The following is an 18,448-nucleotide window of genomic DNA, read 5'->3' as shown; positions in this document are numbered from 1 at the left end:
GCCTAAGCTGCACGATGTACAATTACCACACAGCACTCATCTATTCTGGTTTGGCAGTTGACTTTAATTCTTAGTGGCATCCAGAAGTCTTCCCAATAGTGAAATTCTCCTAATTAGACCCGAGTCGCTTTCGTTGTGGTTCACTCAGTACCACACATCTGCAATTGCTTCTCCCCAGCAATGGTGTCTCTAGAGGGCGACCAGATTGGGCCAGTGCCCCAACTCTAATTGCCTTGTCTCCCCCTTATGACCATCACTGACGCAGTTGAATGTGCCTAGAGGCAATGGACAAACAATTCGAATTAATCTTGCCACACACATTTATTTGTCCATCTACCTTTCACTGCAAAGCAGTATTGGTGTGAAACAATATACAAACCTAATGTTTGTTTAAAATGTTTAAGTCTGACTTTGTATATATGTGTGCCTATTTGTGTATCTGCCTATACATACAAAAAGATACATATACACACTTCAGTGCAAAGTCAATTTTAAACATTTTAAGCGTATGTGTATGTGTGTAAATATATATATATACTTTTTTTTACCTACTAGCGGTCACCTGTATATAGTTTTTTATATATATATTTGTTTATTGGTGTTTTAACTCCATACATTCATGATCACATTGCTTAATATTGTCCGACACCTGCAAGTGTTGCATATTACGCTAGTACCTTAACAACAACCATAACAGAGCAAATATGGGTCAGAGTATCAGTTACATAATTACTCAAAGATTCCCAGACATTATCCTAGCTACAGTTTAATCCTGAATTATCTTAGTACAGTTTCGGCTATTTCATGAGCCTACTTGACAGCATATCCCTTTGGTGTCCCATATCTCACAAGGCTGGCTAAGGGTATGATAAGAAGCTAGGCATGTGCATCTGCATCTGTGAGGTTGGGTGAGCTAGCAGTGTCAGGTTGGAGAGTGAGTACCCACTCCAGGACTATACCCCAGATATCTTTGGGTCTGGAAGCGATGGGCATTAATTCCCAGAATATAGAAAGTTGAGTGACAAAAAGTTACATCTTGTATCCAGGTATTAACTTACGGGGCATTTAGTTTCCTCTAGTGCATGGCTACCCTCCGTTTCACCAATAGCATAGCATGAAGTTTCCGGGCACCTGCCGGGGTATCCTTCACGTACCCCAATATCCCCAATAACGGTGTGGACTCAACTTGTACTCCCCAAATATCATGAATCATGTTGAAAATGGCTACCCAGTATGTCGCAATGGGAGGGCAGCACCAAGCCAAATGTAGAAATGTTGTGGGTGTAGCCCTGAATCTCCAACATCTAGTATCCGGCCGGAGTCCCATACGACGGAGTTGAGTAGGAGTTCTATAGAAATGGTGCAGAACAAGGTGGATACTTAATGCAAGAATCAATAACATAAACAAAAATTCATAAATTTGCTAAGGAACACTGTTATTTAACCACAATGTGCCAGCGGGTTAAGTATATCACAAAGGAAGTACATCACTTATTCAGAAAACATTTGTGCCCCAATGGGTGAGGGAGGGGGAGAGGTGTGAGTGAGAATAAGTGCAAAGATTGGGAAGGGTTAAAGTGCCGGTCATGAGACCCTTGTCAACAAACATTGAACACTGGCTTCAACATGGAGCCAGATGAAAAAAACAACGTAAGTTTATTAAATTCAACAAAGCCATGCTCCCTAAGCCTATGCAGTACTTCTGGTTGAGGTGCAAGCTGGCCAGTAGGTAGGTTGTCGACGTTTTGACCCCAACAGAAAGCTAGGTATCCGTATAAACGTATAGGGGTCTTCCTCAGGACAGGGGTTTAGTGGCGGGGCAGAGTTCCTATAATGTGAAATAAAATGAGGAATTAAATACTTTGGGACATCTAATTTTGAGTTAAAATGAAGGCGCAAAGTGTAGGTAAATACCGTGAAAATTGACATGGGTTGAAGTGCTTAGAAGTTTCATACCAAAGAGAACAAATTTAAGGCAAGCAATGAATCTGAAAAAAGAATGGAAAAACGAGCTAAGGAACCTTTGAAAACAAGGCACGAAGTATGGCAGAACTTGCAAATACTCTACACACCATTACATAAACGTGCTGCTACACTCACGCGGGCTGGAAGAGATCCAAGGTCCCTGATGTGTGTTATTTCACTGTAAAGCCACTGGTGCCGGTCAGCTACATCTGAAGAGCAAAGATCGAGTCAACGGAGGAAATCAATATTAAAATAACAGACCCTAACTGGAAAGAACCTTAAAACAACCGCTCGGTTGTCGAACCGACAATACCTGTGGGCAAAGTCGAATTAGGCATTCCTGTAAACAGCTGTTCCCCTTGGAGGCAGTCGGCCGCGGGGTGTGCGAGCCGGGATTAAATGTCAAAAGACGCATGCTGCGCGCGTGCACGTTTTCTCAGGCTGGATGCGGGGACGGTCAGCGCAGAAAGACTTGAAACGAAACGGTGAATCAGTAATGAAAGTAGAAACTAATCTCAATTGTCGGACACCCCACAATTCTTGCTAAAATGTTAATTAATGAGCAGAAAGCAAAAACAACTCAAAGTACGGACCCCGCAATTGCATAGATCAGCATAACAATATTGCCAATTGATGGAACAGGCAGCTATACAGGTTAATATAAACAGTCCGGTTATGACAAAGAACTCCATGCTAATTCAGAGCAGTGAGGGAACGCGTACCTCTCAAGCATGAGGGTAAAGGCGTTTATTGCTCATCAGATAGTGTTAGTCAGAAAATTGCAGAGATACTAGAGATGCATACACAATGGAACTGATGGAGAGCGGTAATTTCTTCTGGTAGTTTCTCAATGCAAAACCCACATGCTACCTCTAATTTACCGCTCAAAAGGTGTTGGGCCCTTCACACCATGTATTACCTTCAGGAGACTTTAAATAAAGATGAACAGTCAAAATACAATTATTATTGTAAGCCAATAAAGAGAGTTGTTGAGTATTTTAAAGGGTTTTATTTTCTAGTCAAAAGTTAAGTTTTTCTCTGACCCTTTATTCATTAGTAAAATATCAATTAGGTTACAGAATTTGGAAAACAGGAAAAATATCAATAATACAGAACACATTACAGTCTGCATATAAGCATTACATGTAGTTATGAAAAATGTGGCGCAAAAGTCCTAAAGAGTTTCTAAGAAAAATAGTCTTGCAAAGCTAATCAGTACTTAAATAGTTTGCAAAAATATGCTATTAAGAGAAATAAATGCATAAATCAAATAAATCTTTTCAGACCTAATTAATTAGTCAAAACATAAACTTAAAGTTTAGCATCTAATCCTATCCTGATCCACTGCACTCTCTGTCTGTCTGTCTGTGTCTAAAGAGGAAAGCAGCCCGCCCTTCACAGGCCTCAAAGGAATGTGGCATGAAGTGCCAAGATATGACGTGGAAGCAAGAAACCTCCCCTTGACACTCCTCGGACGCAAGCCCGCCCTTCAGCAATCTCCCGGGACGTTTCTCGTACCTAACCCATAGAAGCCAGCTGAGCTGAGAAAAAGAAGAAGTGCCAGTCCCCATCCAGAGAGGACAGTATTTATACCATAATTATTGGCAGACTACACAAAGATGTAGCATTTTTCAGGAGAACCTTACGTGATTGGTCAGTCATAAAGGCATGAGGTCACACTTCCCTGACTCATTCTAAAAACCTGACTTCACTAGTCTTAACAAAAGAAGCATACATGAATAACTACATTTATAAACATTTGCAACATTTACTAGGAAAAATGTTTCAATCTAATTCATCCTTCCTTCCTTCTCAGCGCAGTAGATGGACACTTTTAACTAACTGGTACATTGGCACAGTCACAAGAATGTTGAGTTCAGGTTGTCCTTGACTTTTTGTCATGAGGAAAGCTGCCACAGTCTGCGCATGCTCCCTTCTCATTAAATTGCAAGTCATAGCCTTGATGGATTCACAGGCAGCCATGTTTTGTGTAGGCCCCAAAAATAAAACAAACACAAAGATAATATTAATTCATGTAAATCAGTCCATTATGTTTCCCAAGTGCATTATTAATTCACACACATTATAAAAAGAGGTGTTATTAACTGAAAATGTTTATCAAAATATGCAACAAGTCAAAGTCTATTAAGACAGGAATAATACATTTAGTTTACATGGATGTGCTGGGAAGAGAGAAACACATTCTATTAAAAATCTTCAAAGGTAAAAAGGCCACTTTTTCTCTACATTGCAAAAAAAAACACATGTTAATTCAGCAAAAGCATTTTCAGTCTGAAGTGAATAGGCCTCACTTTCATGTTTTTCATGTGCCATGTTTTTAACCTGCACCAAAATGTGCGTGGCAATTTAAATGCAGCCTGTCTGAAGCACAAAAAATAAAACAATGCATGACTGCAGATGAAATCTGCTCCATCAGAACAATGGTGAATCAAAGGCGAACAGACAGTGTACGTAGGTTGTGGGTACTGGGCCTCTGTCTGTCAGTGTGTAACTCACCTAACCAAGTGTAAAACTGGTTCTATTGGGATTGCCACAATGGCGGAGAGTTTACAATGTGTCCCTCTTACAAGAGAGAGTGCAAATAGTTATGAAAGACAGCCAGGCCCATGCCTAACCCCCAGGGGCTGAGAGAAATGTGTACTATGGGCAAAGCGTCGCTAACTGTGCGTGACTGCTGTCTACTTCATTCAATCCGTTGTTTATCGAGTCAAAAGTTGGGATCCAGTTTGATTCACGAATGTTCCGTATCAGGCCAATATCGCCACCTCTCGGTCCTAGAGTGGCCTTCTCAAGGACAATCCATTGGAAACTATCATGGTCATGTCCTGCTCTCCTGAAGTGGTCTACCAAAGGTGCACCAGGTACCTCGCAGCGTATCCAATGCAGTGTTGAAGTATCCTCACTTTAACCTTTTGTTGAGTTTGTCCGACGTATATCAATCACTGGGGCAAATGATCCCATAGATGACATGACTCGTTATTGCAATTAGTTTTGGTCTTAAGGGAAATCTTATGTTGGTTGTGTTCAAATTCTTTGGTCTGAATTGTGGTAGCGCAAGCCTTGCATAGTCCACACCTATGATGGCCTACAATAGGCGGTAAGTTCCACAGCGATAGGACTGTAACAGGTTCAGGGGGTTCGAGAAATGAACGGACAATGTGATCTTTGATGCTCTTGGCCCTTTTGTATGAATGTAAGGGTAGGCCGTCCTGCTGTAAGTCATCCAATATGAGCCCCCAATGTTTAATTATGACTTTCTTGATTGCGTTACTGTTGGTGGAAAAGGTTGTCACACAAATCATCCTCTTTTCGACCGTGTTGACTTTATCTCTTGGTTGAAGTAGGGTTTCACGCGGGCTGAACCATGCCTGCTTCCTGGCTTACTTTATCAGTCTTGTGGGATAGCCTCGTTCCATCAGGCGGTGTGCAAGATCTTCGGACCCCAACATGTAATTATGCTTCATGGAACAGTTCCTGCGGATGCGCAGGAACTGTCCGAAAGGCAGATTGGCCCTCAGGCCTCTCGGATGATGACTGTCGTACTTGAGGAGAGAGTTAGGCTCCCCTGGTTATGGATACAATGTAGTATAGAGTTCATCTCCTTCTTCAAAGATGGTTATGTCAAGGAAATCAATTCGTTGGGCATCAGAATGCAGCGTAAACTGGATGTCAGTGGTCCTCTGATTGAGCCAATTGTGAAAGGATGATAGTTGAGATGGATTCCCGGTCCAGATCAACAGGATATCGTCTATGTAACGCCTCCACAGTTCACAATTGTTGTTAAACGATTAGTGTCGTTGAAAATGTACTTGCTCTCTAAATCATCCATAAAAATAATATCTAGATCTGGGGCAAAAGTAGTCCCCATCCCTACTCCTTTTGTCTGTAGGTAGAAGTGGTTCTGGAAAATAAAGAAGTTTTTCATCATCGCAATCCTCAGAAGTGAAATGATAAAGTCAGTAGGGACTGCTACTGGGGCAAGCCTGCAGTTAAGTGCTGCTTCCGCGACAGCTAGGGTGCTCTGTTGGGGGAATGCTTGTGTATAATGACACAATGTCACAAGTGACCAGTAGTTGCTTAGTGTGATCAAAGAGTCGTTCGTCCACGATGTTGATGGTCTGCATGGTGTCACGTAGGTAGGTCTGGGTATTTTCGGCAATGGACTTCAAAAAATGGTCGATGTATTTGCAGAGAGGCTCCAAAATTGATCCACACCTGGACACAATGATACGTCCAGGTGGGTTGGTCATGTCCTTGTGCATCTTCGGCAGCATGTAGATTGTTGGTAGTCTGGGAGGCCTTTGGTTGAGGTCTTGGAATGCAAGATCCGTGATGAAACCCTGTTCTAGGCCCTCCTGGGTGAGGGAGAGTATCTCTAGCGCCAAGTTTTTTGAAGAATCGGATGGTAATTTCTTGTAGCTGACGCCGTCATTGAGTTGTCTATATATCTCATCGTTGTATTTGACCACATCTTGAACCACAATGGCACCACCCTTGTCCGCGGGTTTGATTCCCACTTCCTTGTTTTCCTTAAGGGCCAGTAAGGCAGCCTTCTCAATCCTACTGATATTGAATTTGGTGTATTTGCGTTCTTCCAATATCTTACTGACCTCTCAAAACCACCCCCTCATAATCCAGAATCTTGTTTGTCATGGTGTAAGTTGCTGGGACAAACGAGGAAGGGACTCTGTCCTGTGCAAGGAGGCTCTTTGTTGGAAAGTCGAATTTCTGAAATAGTAGCAGAGGCGAATCTTCCTAAAGAATCTGTGTAGTTCAGTTTTGTTGGCAAATTTGTTGGGTGTTGTAGTGGGAACCTAGGAAAGGACTTTGGCCTCCTCATACTTCAAGGTATATGACGAAATGTTAACCACTGGGTTGGGTGGAGGACTCATCACCGGTATACTTTGCGTCGAGTGGATATCTCTCCATGTTCCTCTGGTCGGAAAGTGACCTGTTTCTGGGCTCTGCCCCTGCCTCCTTCCCAATTCATGTTGTTGGGTTGCTGTCCCCGTGGGGGCCCTCTGGACCAGTTGTTGCGGCCCTTGGAGGTCTCCCTTGGCCTTGACCTAAAAAAGAGACCTGTGGTGGGTATCTGTACTCCTGATAACCGTAGCCCGAACTTAAGCCGGGAAGCTCGGTGTCACTCTCTGAGCTGTAGGAGGAGTCGGAAAAGGTGGTGTAGTTTCATCTTCCCCGGAACCCCCCTCTGTTTCTATTCGTGAAGCATCCCTGATTATCCTGCTTGAAATAGTCTTCCTGTTGATAAGGAAAGATGTTCTTCTTGTCGTGCTAATTTCTCTAGTTTCTTGGATTGAGTTGTAGTTTCAAAGTCTTTCAAAGTGGCTTCCAAATGTGTCAATGCGTCTTTGGCGTTGGTCAAAGTGGTGTCGCCTGCGATTTCAGCTTTAAGAGCTGCAGTCTCCCTTGTTACGATTTGGACTTTTTCGGCTGCAGTGTGTACTCCCAGCACCATCCAGTGCCGGGAGCAGTTGTTGGCTAAAAAACTGAAGCCCTCCTTGAATTTAGGGATATCAACAAAGATAGCTGGTTCGATTTTAATTTGGAGGCCCACAGGGATAATGTTTGCTTGGAGGTAACTAGTCAGCAAATGGCCATGCAGTCTGATGCGGATCAACTTTTTCTCCAGACGTTCCAGGCGGGCTACCTTGTCATTGAGTGTAAAGTCTATGGTGGGGGTGTTGGATGATAGAAAATTATGGGATGGGTCTTTCAATAGTTGGTTGATGTATTCCTCCGTGTACGATAAAAGCTCGTTCTCTACCATGATGTGTGTTTGCTTTTATCAAATCAAAATACAATACCACGTGCGCCTGCTCAGAGTGCGTTACGGGAAAAGGGTATACCCAAATAGTCACTGGGACCTGGGTGTCTAGCGGTACAGATAGGCAAAGAGTCCCAGTACAAAGTTAAAAACAAGGTGGATACCTAATGCAAGAATCAAAAACATAACATAAACAAAAAGTAATACATTTGCAAAGGAACACTGTTATTTAATCACAATGTGCCAGCGGGTTACGTATATCACAAAGGAAGTACATCACTTATTCAGAAAACATTTGTGCCCCAGTGGGTGAAGGAGGGGAAAGGTGTGAGTGAGTGTGTGAGTGAGTGAGAATAAGTGCAATGCTTGGGAAGGGTTAAAGTGCCGGTCATGAGACCCTTGTCAACAAACATTGAGCAATCGAGGGCAGCAGTGGCTGTAAACTATTCGCCAGTAGTTTAACGTAAATTTAGGTATCTATATTTGTCAGCAATAAGGGGCAAAACGAGTCCCGCTCGTTCGGGGGTTTCCCTGGTTTTAGCAGTGACGTTTTGATTGCCTCCCGCATAGTGGGAGTAAGTAGCCTTGTCTCCTGTGCTTCCTCATATACTGTCAAGAGGTGGGGTGCCAGTAGCGATGCATAACACTTGTAGAAGGTGGTGGTGAGCCCATCTGAGCCCAGACCTTTGTCGGCAGGCAGACTGTTAATTACTTCTATAATATTGTCCGTAGTGAAGGGCTTGTTTAAATAGGCCCTGTGTGCCCTCTCCAACCACAACAGTTCGATGGAGTCAAGATAGGACTGGAGATCTACTAGTTCTATGGAGAGGTGGAGGAATATATAGCAGTATAACATTGGGTGAATTGATCAAGTATTTCCTGAGGGCCCCTGATTGGGTCGCAATTATCATCCTAAATTTTGGGTGTGTATGTAGCATTGCTCTGCGTTCATAGAATAGTAGCTAGAGTTCTACCCGGCCTATCCCTTTTACAATACCGTCTAGCTAGGGCGTATTTACCCAGAAATTTCACCTCCCTCTGTGCTTCTTCTTATTCTATACCATTTTCCCTTAGTGGTACCAAAAGACTCGAATTATTGGTACTATAGTATTGCAATTTAATGTCCCTGATGCTTGTTTCTAACTTTACAAGGAATTGTCTAATAGATTGCATTACCCCAGCTTGTTGGGCTATGCTTTTCCCCCGAATTACAAACTTAAAGGCCTTCCAAAGTTAGGCCTAGGTTTACAGACCCCGTGTTTAAAGTGAAATATTCCTCCATGTCACCCCTGATTTCTTCCTGAAACACCGCATCGGAAAGGGTGTTAGGGGAGAGTCTCCAGCTAAACACCCTCTGCATCAGCCCCTGGATAGTCAATTGTAAGCGAACAGAGGCATGATCTGATAATGTCCTAGGTAAATGTCGACCAGGTGGCTACGTCTCTAGGCACTAGCCAGTAATCTAACCTGGACCAGGCATTGTGATGCTCCGTAATGCTTGTGCCTTCAGCCGTGCCGAGGTGCCATTGCCGCCAGCTATTAGTCAGGTTGCCTTCCGATATAATAGTGCTGAGTGCCTCTCTAGATCTGCGGTGTAACCTTCGAGAAATTCCCTTTCTATCTATGGCATCGTCTCTAACAGGGCGTTAAAATCCCCTCCCCATATAATGGTGTCACACCTAGTCATGTTCATTTTGGCCCATATGTTGTGGAAGAAGTCAGGCTGATCAATATTCTGGCCATAGATCGCCGCCAAGGTCATGCTCACAGTTCCCAACCTACCACTCATTATGACATATCTCCCTTCCGGAGCTATGTGTGAGACTGTTGTTGTCCAACCCAGGCCCTGCCGTATTAGTATAGCTACCCCTCTAGCATAATTGTAGAATATAGAGGAGTAGATACTCCCCATCTTTTGTGATGTGGTTTAGATGTGGTTTAGCGTGGGAGGGGTTGTTCAGATGCGTCTCTTGAATAAAACAGATGTCAATATTGTGCCTGGTTAAATAATACTGTATAAGTCTGGCTTGCCTGTTGTCATTCAACCCCCGGATATTCCAGGTGAGTAGATTGTAAGACGTCAAAGCAATCTGGTGTACCTATGGGATTGTACAGGATCTCTACCAGGCTTCACTGTCTGCCTGACACTTTTGTGTGTGCCAGTGTGTTCTAATGTTGCGTACGCGTATGGGCTTGACTGTAGGGAGTTTCAATGGATACGATGTGACTTGCGGTGTCCTAGTATCTGCTGATTTTGTGGAGCTCTGATCTGAAAAACTACATTTAAAAATCCCAACCCACCCACACCAACCTCCTAACTAGGTTGTGCAAAGTAGCCCTTCACTTCAAACAAACCCAATTCTTTACCCCAGCCACAAGCATAGGGACAAGAAGCGGGAGATCTCCGTGGGGGCATAAGTACACTGGCCTACAGCCCTGCCATGCGGCGGGGTGGCCGCTTGTGTGAAAAAGACCTTGAAACCATTAAGCGAGAATGGTACTCTGGTGTCGAACACTGGTTTCAGCTGCAGATCTATTTCCATTAGGGTCCAGAGCCACCATTTCCTGTAAATGGAAGATCAAACCTGGAAAGAAGACTCTGGTTATTTGTCAGTGTGTGGCATTACATTGCGCCAAAAGCTAGTCATTATCACTTAGCCCTGTGTCCGAAGGGCCTCCTTTGGCTGCCCTAGCAGCACGCTTCTGGCCCCCAAATGTTTGGCAAATTTCATGGCCGACTTGGCGTCTGAAGTGGCACACAATTCCATCGTATGTTACCTTTAATTTGCTGGGTATAGCAGGGAATAGGGGATCTCTGCCTGCAACAGGATCTGTTTGACAGGCACAAATTTACTTCTAGTCGCTGTACCGCTGGAGTTAAGTCAGGATATAGAGAGATGTTGTTCCCCTTGTGGTTAATGCTACATCGTTCTCTTGCCAGGTGTAGGATGATATTGCAGTCTCAAAAATTTAACAGACGTACGAGGATTGGCCTAGGCGGCGCTCCAACAGGAGGCCTAGGGCCCAAAGTGCAATGTGCTCTCTCGACTGTGAACATGTCGAAGGTCTAGGCCAAACAGTTTGCACAACAACTCTTCCACAAAGGTTTCCATCTTAGATATCGCTGTTGTTTCCGGTATTCCCGTTATTCAAAGGTTGTTTCGGCGCGAACAGGCTTCTAAATACTTATTTTTGGCTCTAATAACATTGAGTACTCTGCCCATTTGGAGCAGTTTCAACTTAGAACTTGTGGGCCTTGGAGGTACGATTTTCCAGCTGATCTAAGCGGGTTTCGTGAGTGTCCACTTGTTTCTTGACGTGGTCTAGCTGAGAGGTAAGTATATCCAATTTATTATCAATCGTTTTTAAGCAGACCAGAGGTAATCGTTTTGCCCATCCACCTCATCCCTTGAACCCTGCTCAGCGTCTGCATCTGTTTCAACATCCATTTGTCTTGTGAGGCTACTGTTTTCAAAAGATAATTTAGACTGCTTGGCATCATGTTTCCTCATGACTCTAAGAAGGGCTGCTCCGGGACCAGCAGGGCAATGGGAACAGCAATAGAGGTTTACCATCTGAAAGAGACACGTTAGTATTAGATTCCTTACCTTAGAATATCCCCAGGCGTGGCACCCATGTTGACCCCTCCCTCCCTTGGCTGTGTGGCAAGAGTGTACTGGGGCTGAGGCGCTCGGGCGGGAAGGCAGTCATAAGTGGAAGTGCATGGAGCTCTGCAGATTAATGCCCGAGTAAGGGCACATGGGAGGGTGCTGTGATACATACAGCAGGACGCACAAGTTACTACTTGTGTAACGATATATCTGTAAGAGACATTAGTTAGTATTAGATTCCTTACCTTCGAATATCCCCAGGTGTCAGACTGGATCCGGAAACTTTTGCGTAGCAGTACCCTTGCGCGTCGGTAGGCGTCGTCTTCGGCTCCGCGTCCGTCGTCGGCGCCGTGATGACGTCGTCGGAGTACTTAGATGCCGCCTCCACGTGCTGACGTCAGTTCTTCTTTTTTCCGCGCCAGCAAGCGCAGATCTGGAAAAAGCAGTAACCCATAGTCAATTTTTGACTAACTTTTTGGGTCATTTTTGATCATTTCTCGAAGTCTACGACTCCGATCGGTGCCGTAGGGATGCCTGGCTTTAAACACTGCGAGGATTGGGACCGCACGATGTCGGTCACGGATCCTCACCACCTGTGTCTAACTTGTCTAGGCGTCGACCACGACGACAAGGCCTGCTCCGACTGCCGGGCCCTCTCTTCGAAAGCCAGGCGGGAGCGGTCCCGCAGGCGACTCGAACTCCGGCAGTCGGTCCCGCGCCGCGAGAGGTCTCGGTCCCACGGGAGGTCGAGGGACAGGTCGCGGGCTCGGAGCCACCACAGTTCCGAGAGTAGGCCGCACTCCTCCGGGTCGAAGTCGTCGTCAAGTAAGAAGCACAAGAAGTCCAAGAGGCGTCATCGCTCTTCGGACTCCCCCCGACGCTCACGCGATGCGGCCGGGGGTTCGGGTGACACCACCCACGCGGCTCCGTCGGAGTCGCGGGCGCCGCGTCCAGCTCCACACCCTACGGTCCCTGGGCTAGACGCGACGCCGGAGGAGATCGAGCGCTTCCTCATGGCCATTGTGGAAACTCTCTCCTCCGACGGGCTCCGCGGCGCCTTCGGGCCCGGCGGACCCGTCTGGGGCCTCTAGCGGGTCGGGGGCTTCGGTCCCGACGCCGTTGGATGCTTCGGCCCCGACGCCGCCGACGCCTTCGGGCCCGGCGCCGCAGGGCCCCCCAATCACGACGCAGGGTCCAGCGGTCCCGGCGACGCTGGCGCCTTCGGTCCCGGCGCCGCGGGACTCCCCTAGACCTTCTTCGGGATCTGGATCGTCGCCGGTGGACCTTACGACCTCCCCGGCGTCGGTCCATCAGGTGTTGCCTCCGGCGCCGTCCTCTGGCGGCGCCGTCCCCGATACCTCCTTCGTTCCTGTTCCAACGTCGGGACGGCCCCGATGGGCGCCGCTCCAGACGTCGTTTGGAGAGTTTCACTTCTATGAACAGGCCCCATTGGTTGAAAAGCCTGAGTATCAGGAGATGGGTGATGAAGGGGATTGGGAGGGGTCTGAGGACCCTCTGACCCGAGAGTGTCAGTCTCATGAGGACTGGGCAGGAGACCTTGGGGAGGCCAGTGGTCTGGACACCTCTCCAGACACTGGTTTTGTCTCCCCTCCTTCCGTGGCTTCGGAGGAGGGGGCAACCTACAGTGTGGTGTTGATGAGGGCTGCCAAGGCCTCGGGCCTTGAGCTCCCCGTCGCGGCCGTGAGGACTAACCTCCTCACTGAGGTCCTTAAACCGCAGTCAAGCTCGGCCGAGCCTCTGCTGCCCTTTAATGAGGCCTTGACCGACGTTCTTCTGGGCACTTGGTCCAAGCCCGCTACGGGTTCGCCCGTAGATAGGAACGTGGCCAGGCGCCACCGCCCAGCCCCGGGCGACCCATGTTTCCTGTCCACCCATCCTACCCCCGAGAGCCTGGTCATCCAGGCCTCCAATTCCCAGACCGCATTCCCGTCGGCGCCGCCGGACAGGGAATCCAAGAGGTACGAGCAGTACGGTAAAAAGATCTTCTCATCCCTTAGTCTGGGTCTGCGGTCTTCCAATACCGCATGCCTCTTGGGCCGCTACACCCACTCTCTGTGGGATACGGTTGCGGAAGTGCTGCCAGAGTGTCCGTTGGAGGTACAGGCCAAACTCGGCCAAGCCCTTGTGGAGGGCCGGGATGCAGCCAAATATTCTATCCGGTGTGGGCTGGATACCACCGACTCGCTAGGTAGAGCGATGGCAACGACGTTGGCGGTCAGACGCCACGCCTGGTTGGGGTCCGCCAACTTTTCGGCCGATGTCCAAAACACTCTGATGGACATGCCGTTTGATGGCCGTCGCCTCTTTGGTGACAAGGCAGACCATGCGCTTGAGCGCTTTAAGGACTCTAGGGCCACGGCCAAGTCCTTGGGCCTCTCGGCCCGCGCCAGCAATCGACTGCCTTTCACTCCTTTCGTGGCCACGGAAGGGGTGTACCCACACGTGCTGCCAGCCACGCTCCTCAAGGTAATACCCAACGCGGTGGCAGCCGTGGGAACCGCCGTCCCGGCGGTCGGTGACAACGGCGAGGTCAGTCCACACCTTCCCCCGCAGCATCCGCCTCAAAACCCTCCTAGTCCGTGCTTTCAGGCCCATGTGACGCCAGTGGGGGGGCAGGGTTCGCCATCACCACCTCCACTGGCGCACTGTCACTTCGGACAGGTGGGTGCTGCAAATCGTCCGAAGGGGCTACTCCCTCCCCTTCGAGGCGACTCCTCCAGCCATGCCACCGCAGAACCACCGTGTATCGGGGGATCATTTGCGACTTCTGCAGGAGGAAGTTACGGCCCTCTTGGCCAAGGGGGCCATCGAGCGCGTTCCTGGGCCAGAAGTAGGATGTGGGTACTACTCCCACTACTTTCTGGTACCCAAGAAGGGCAAGGGGGGCCTACGCCCTATCTTGGACCTAAGGAACGTCCGCGGCTTCCTCCGGAAGGAGAAGTTCAAAATGCTGACACTGGCTCAGGTCCTAGCTGCCCTGGACCCAGGAGACTGGATGGTAGTGTTGGACTTGCAGGACGCTTATTTCCACATCCCCGTCCTGCCGGCCCACCGGCGCTACCTGCGGTTCACGGTTGGCCACGAGCACTTTCAGTATACCGTGCTCCCCTTCGGCCTTACCAGCGCCCCACGGGTGTTCACAAAGGTGATGGCGGTGGTCGCAGCTCATCTGCGCAGGTTAGGGGTTTCAGTCTTCCCCTACCTCGACGACTGGTTGTTGAAGGCGGGCTCGCCCCAGACAGTCGTCGGCCACCTCCAGACTACGGCAGAGCTCCTGCACAGGCTGGGGTTCTCCATCAATGTGCCGAAGTCACACCTGTGCCCCTCTCAGAAGCTCCTTTTCATCGGAGCGGTTCTCGACTCGGCGCGGTTTCGGGTTTATCCACCCGAACAGCGGGTCCGGGATATTCAGGCTGTGATTCTCATCTTTCAGCCGTTATCCCGGGTCTCGGTCAGGTTGACGCTGCGGCTTCTGGGGCTGATGGCCTCCTGCATCCTACTGGTGCATCACGCCAGGTGGCGGATGCGGGCTCTGCAGTGGGACCTGAAGTTTCAGTGGGCCCAGCATCAGGGCAACCTGTCCGACCACGTCCTGATCTCGGAGGGCACTGCGAGACAGCTGCAGTGGTGGCTCACGGACAGCGATTGGGTCAGCGGCAGATCCCTCTCACTTCCCCAACCGGAGCACGTAGTTGTGACGGACGCGTCCCTCCAGGGATGGGGTGGCCACATGGGAGAGGCGGAGATCAGAGGCCTCTGGTCTCCGGCGGAGGCCCGGCTCCACATCAACCTGTTGGAGTTACGGGCGAATCGTCTAGCGCTGAAGGCATTACTCCCCTCTGTCAGGGGGAGTGTAGTGCAGGTGTTCACGGACAACACCACCGCTATGTGGTACTGCAACAAACAGGGCGGGGTGGGGTCGTGGACCCTTTGCCAGGAGGCTCTGCGCCTCTGGCAATGGCTGGAACGCCAGGGCGTGACCCTGGTGGCTCAACACCTGGCAGGTTCTTTGAACGCCAGGGCGGACGAGCTCAGCCGTCGGGGCATGATGGATCACGAATGGCGTCTGAACTCGGACGTGGCGCAAGGCCTCTTTCAGCGATGGGGAGAGCCTTGGTTAGATCTATTCGCCACCGAAGAGAACGCGCAATGTCATCAGTTCTGCGCGTTGGAATTTCCAAGGCGGCACTCGCTCGGAGACGCTTTTCGTCGCGAGTGGAGTTGCGGTCTGTTGTACGCCTTTCCGCCTGTACCACTTCTGCCCAGAGTGCTGAAGAAGATCAAGCGCGACCGGGCCCAAGTCATCCTTGTGGCTCCGGACTGGGCACAAAGGTACTGGTATCCAGAGCTACTCAGTATGTCAGTCGATCCCCCGGTTCGTTTGCCTCTTCAGGAGGACCTTCTGTCGCAGCATCAGGGGACGGTCCTCCACCCGAACCTGTCCAGTCTCCACCTCCATGCTTGGAGATTGAGCGGCGACAGTTGAGGCCATTTGACTTGCCTCCTGAAGTCTGTAACGGCATTCTGGCAGCCAGGCGTCCCTCCACAAAGTCGGTATACGCCTGCAGGTGGAACAGATTTGTGGCATGGTTCACAGCAAAGGCTGTGGATCCTCTTGCTGCCCCTCTCTCTGAGGTTCTTCTCTTCCTTCTTTCTCTTGCCCAGCAGGGCTCTGCTCTGGGCACTATCAAGGGCTATCTTTCTGCCCTTTCAGCCTTTCTGAGGCTGCCTGATCAACCTTCTTTGTTCAAGTCCCCTATTGTAAGTAGATTTCTAAAAGGCATCACACACACACATTCCCTCCTGTTCCGTTTGTGATGCCTCAGTGGGACTTGAACCTGATTCTTACGTTTCTGATGTGCGCTCCTTTTGAGCCACTTCACAACTGTCCTCTCCGCCTTCTTACTCTGAAGACAGCATTCCTGGTTGCCATCACCTCTGCCAGGAGAGTGAGTGAGCTCCAGGCTCTTTCTTGTACTCCACCTTTCCTTTCTGTCCATCCGGACAAAGTGGTGTTGCGTACTAAGCCATCTTTCCTGCCCAAGGTTGTCACGGCCTTCCACATCGGGCAGTCTATCACCTTGCCAACCTTCTTCCCGCCACCGCATCCCTCTAAAGAGGAAGAGCGGCTCCACCGTCTGGACCCAAAACGTGCGCTCTCATTTTATTTGGATCGCACACGCCAGTTCCGGGTGGATGACCAACTCTTTGTTGGTTACGTGGGCGCTAAGAAGGGGAAAGCGGTGCACAAGAGGACCATCTCCCGGTGGATCATCTTGTGTATCCAGGCATGCTACTCCTTGGCTAGAAAGGAGCCCCCTGTTGGCTTACGGGCTCACTCCACCCGAGCCACGGCGACTACAACTGCCCTGGGCCGGGGAGTGCCCTTACAAGACATCTGTCAGGCAGCTACGTGGGCCTCGCTGTACACGTTTGGAAGACACTACTGCCTCGACAGCCAAGTCCGGAGGGATGGCTTCTTTGGCCGTTCTGTCCTCCAGGACTTTCTGGTGTGATTATTGGTTCGCAGACCCACCACCGGGGTTGGTATTGCTGGGGTATCTATTCTAAGGTAAGGAATCTAATACTAACATGCCTCTTTCAGATGCACAAGTTACTACTTGTGTAACGATATATCTGTAAGAGACATTAGTTAGTATTAGATTCCTTACCGACCCACCCATCCTCCCCGTTATGCGAACCGATATCTAGGGTTAGGGTTACCCCCTTTCAGGGCCCTAGTTTCAATGGCACCAGTGTTGGTTTTTAACATGGCTCTGCGTTTCTGGCGGGGAAAAGCTGTGTCTAAGAACTGACGTCAGCACGCGGAGGTGGCGTCTAAGTACTCCGACGACGTCATCACGGCGACGCTGACGACGGACGTGGAGCCGCAGACGACGCCTACCGACGCGCAAGGGTACTGCTACGCAAAAGTTTCCGGATCCAGTCTGACGCCTGGGGATATTCTAAGGTAAGGAATCTAATACTAACTAATGTCTCTTACAGATATATCGTTACACAAGTAGTAACTTGTGCGTCCTGCTGCACAGCACCCTCCCATGTGCCCTTACTCGGGCATTAATCTGCAGAGCTCCATGCACTTCCACTTATGACTGCCTTCCCGCCCGAGCGCCTCAGCCCCAGTACACTCTTGCCACACAGCCAAGGGAGGGAGGGGTCAACATGGGTGCCACAGGCAGCCACCGGGCCCCATGCGGCCCACTAACTCATCACCGCATAGGCCCCCAGCGAAGCAATTTGGCCCGCCGAACGCCCCAATGGCAACTGGGGACGCAACTCAGCTAGAGATCGTCAGGGCTTCCCTCTGTCATTCTGGCTCCCCGTTGGAGCAGTGCTGGGCCCAGCGCAATATCTGATGCCGGCCCAGGGGATCACCGTAGGCATGCGGCTAGGCCGGCAGCGAAGCAGCGCACTTGAATTATGACTCCAGTACTGCGCCGTGGTCCATTCCGGATCCCTCTCCTGGAACGCTGATTTGTGTTTCCAACCGAGCGCAATTACTTCTGCTCTCCAGGCCCAGGCCCTTCGCGCAGTCAGAGCAGCGACCCAGCCATGCCTGTCCTCTGGATCTTCCACACCACCTCTTTCTGTCTGATTCACAGGGCCGTCTTCAGCACACTTCGCCTCCGCCGATGTCTGACCCAGTCACATTGAAATCCCCGCCGATAGCAGGTATCTATGGCTCTTCTGTGGGCAGGATGTTAACAGGATTATGTTGCTGCCGGCAGAGCCCTCTCGATGAGCAGCCATCTTACTGCTTGGCAAGCCACGCCCCTCCACCAGTAGGTAGTTATAGTTGAGATCTAGTTTCCATATCTGGCGCGTTTTTTGTTTTGCCAATAACTTTGGCGATGTTAGAGAGAAAGGTAGCTGTTGGTCAAGAAAAGTGCCTTTTCCTGATTTGGTGTAAATCCGTTAAGTAGTTGCAGAGTTATTAAAAGAAATTCATAAGCAGTGCATTGAAGGGGCGTAAGTTATAGTACTATAACTGATGAATTTCTGTGTTTTTTTTTTTTAGCTTGAAACC

General features: G+C 49.3%; 1 protein-coding gene across 2 annotated transcripts in view; it reads left to right on the top strand.

The window, feature by feature from the left end:
• Nucleotides 1-18,448, top strand: part of MICU1 (mitochondrial calcium uptake 1) — a 627,696-nt gene that overhangs the window by 435,262 nt on the left and 173,986 nt on the right. The window lies entirely within an intron of this gene.

The sequence above is a fragment of the Lissotriton helveticus genome, chromosome 5_1 (genome assembly GCF_964261635.1).
Source record: "Lissotriton helveticus chromosome 5_1, aLisHel1.1, whole genome shotgun sequence".
NCBI lineage: Eukaryota > Metazoa > Chordata > Amphibia > Caudata > Salamandridae > Lissotriton > Lissotriton helveticus.
This window is presented reverse-complemented; position numbering and strand designations above follow the sequence as displayed.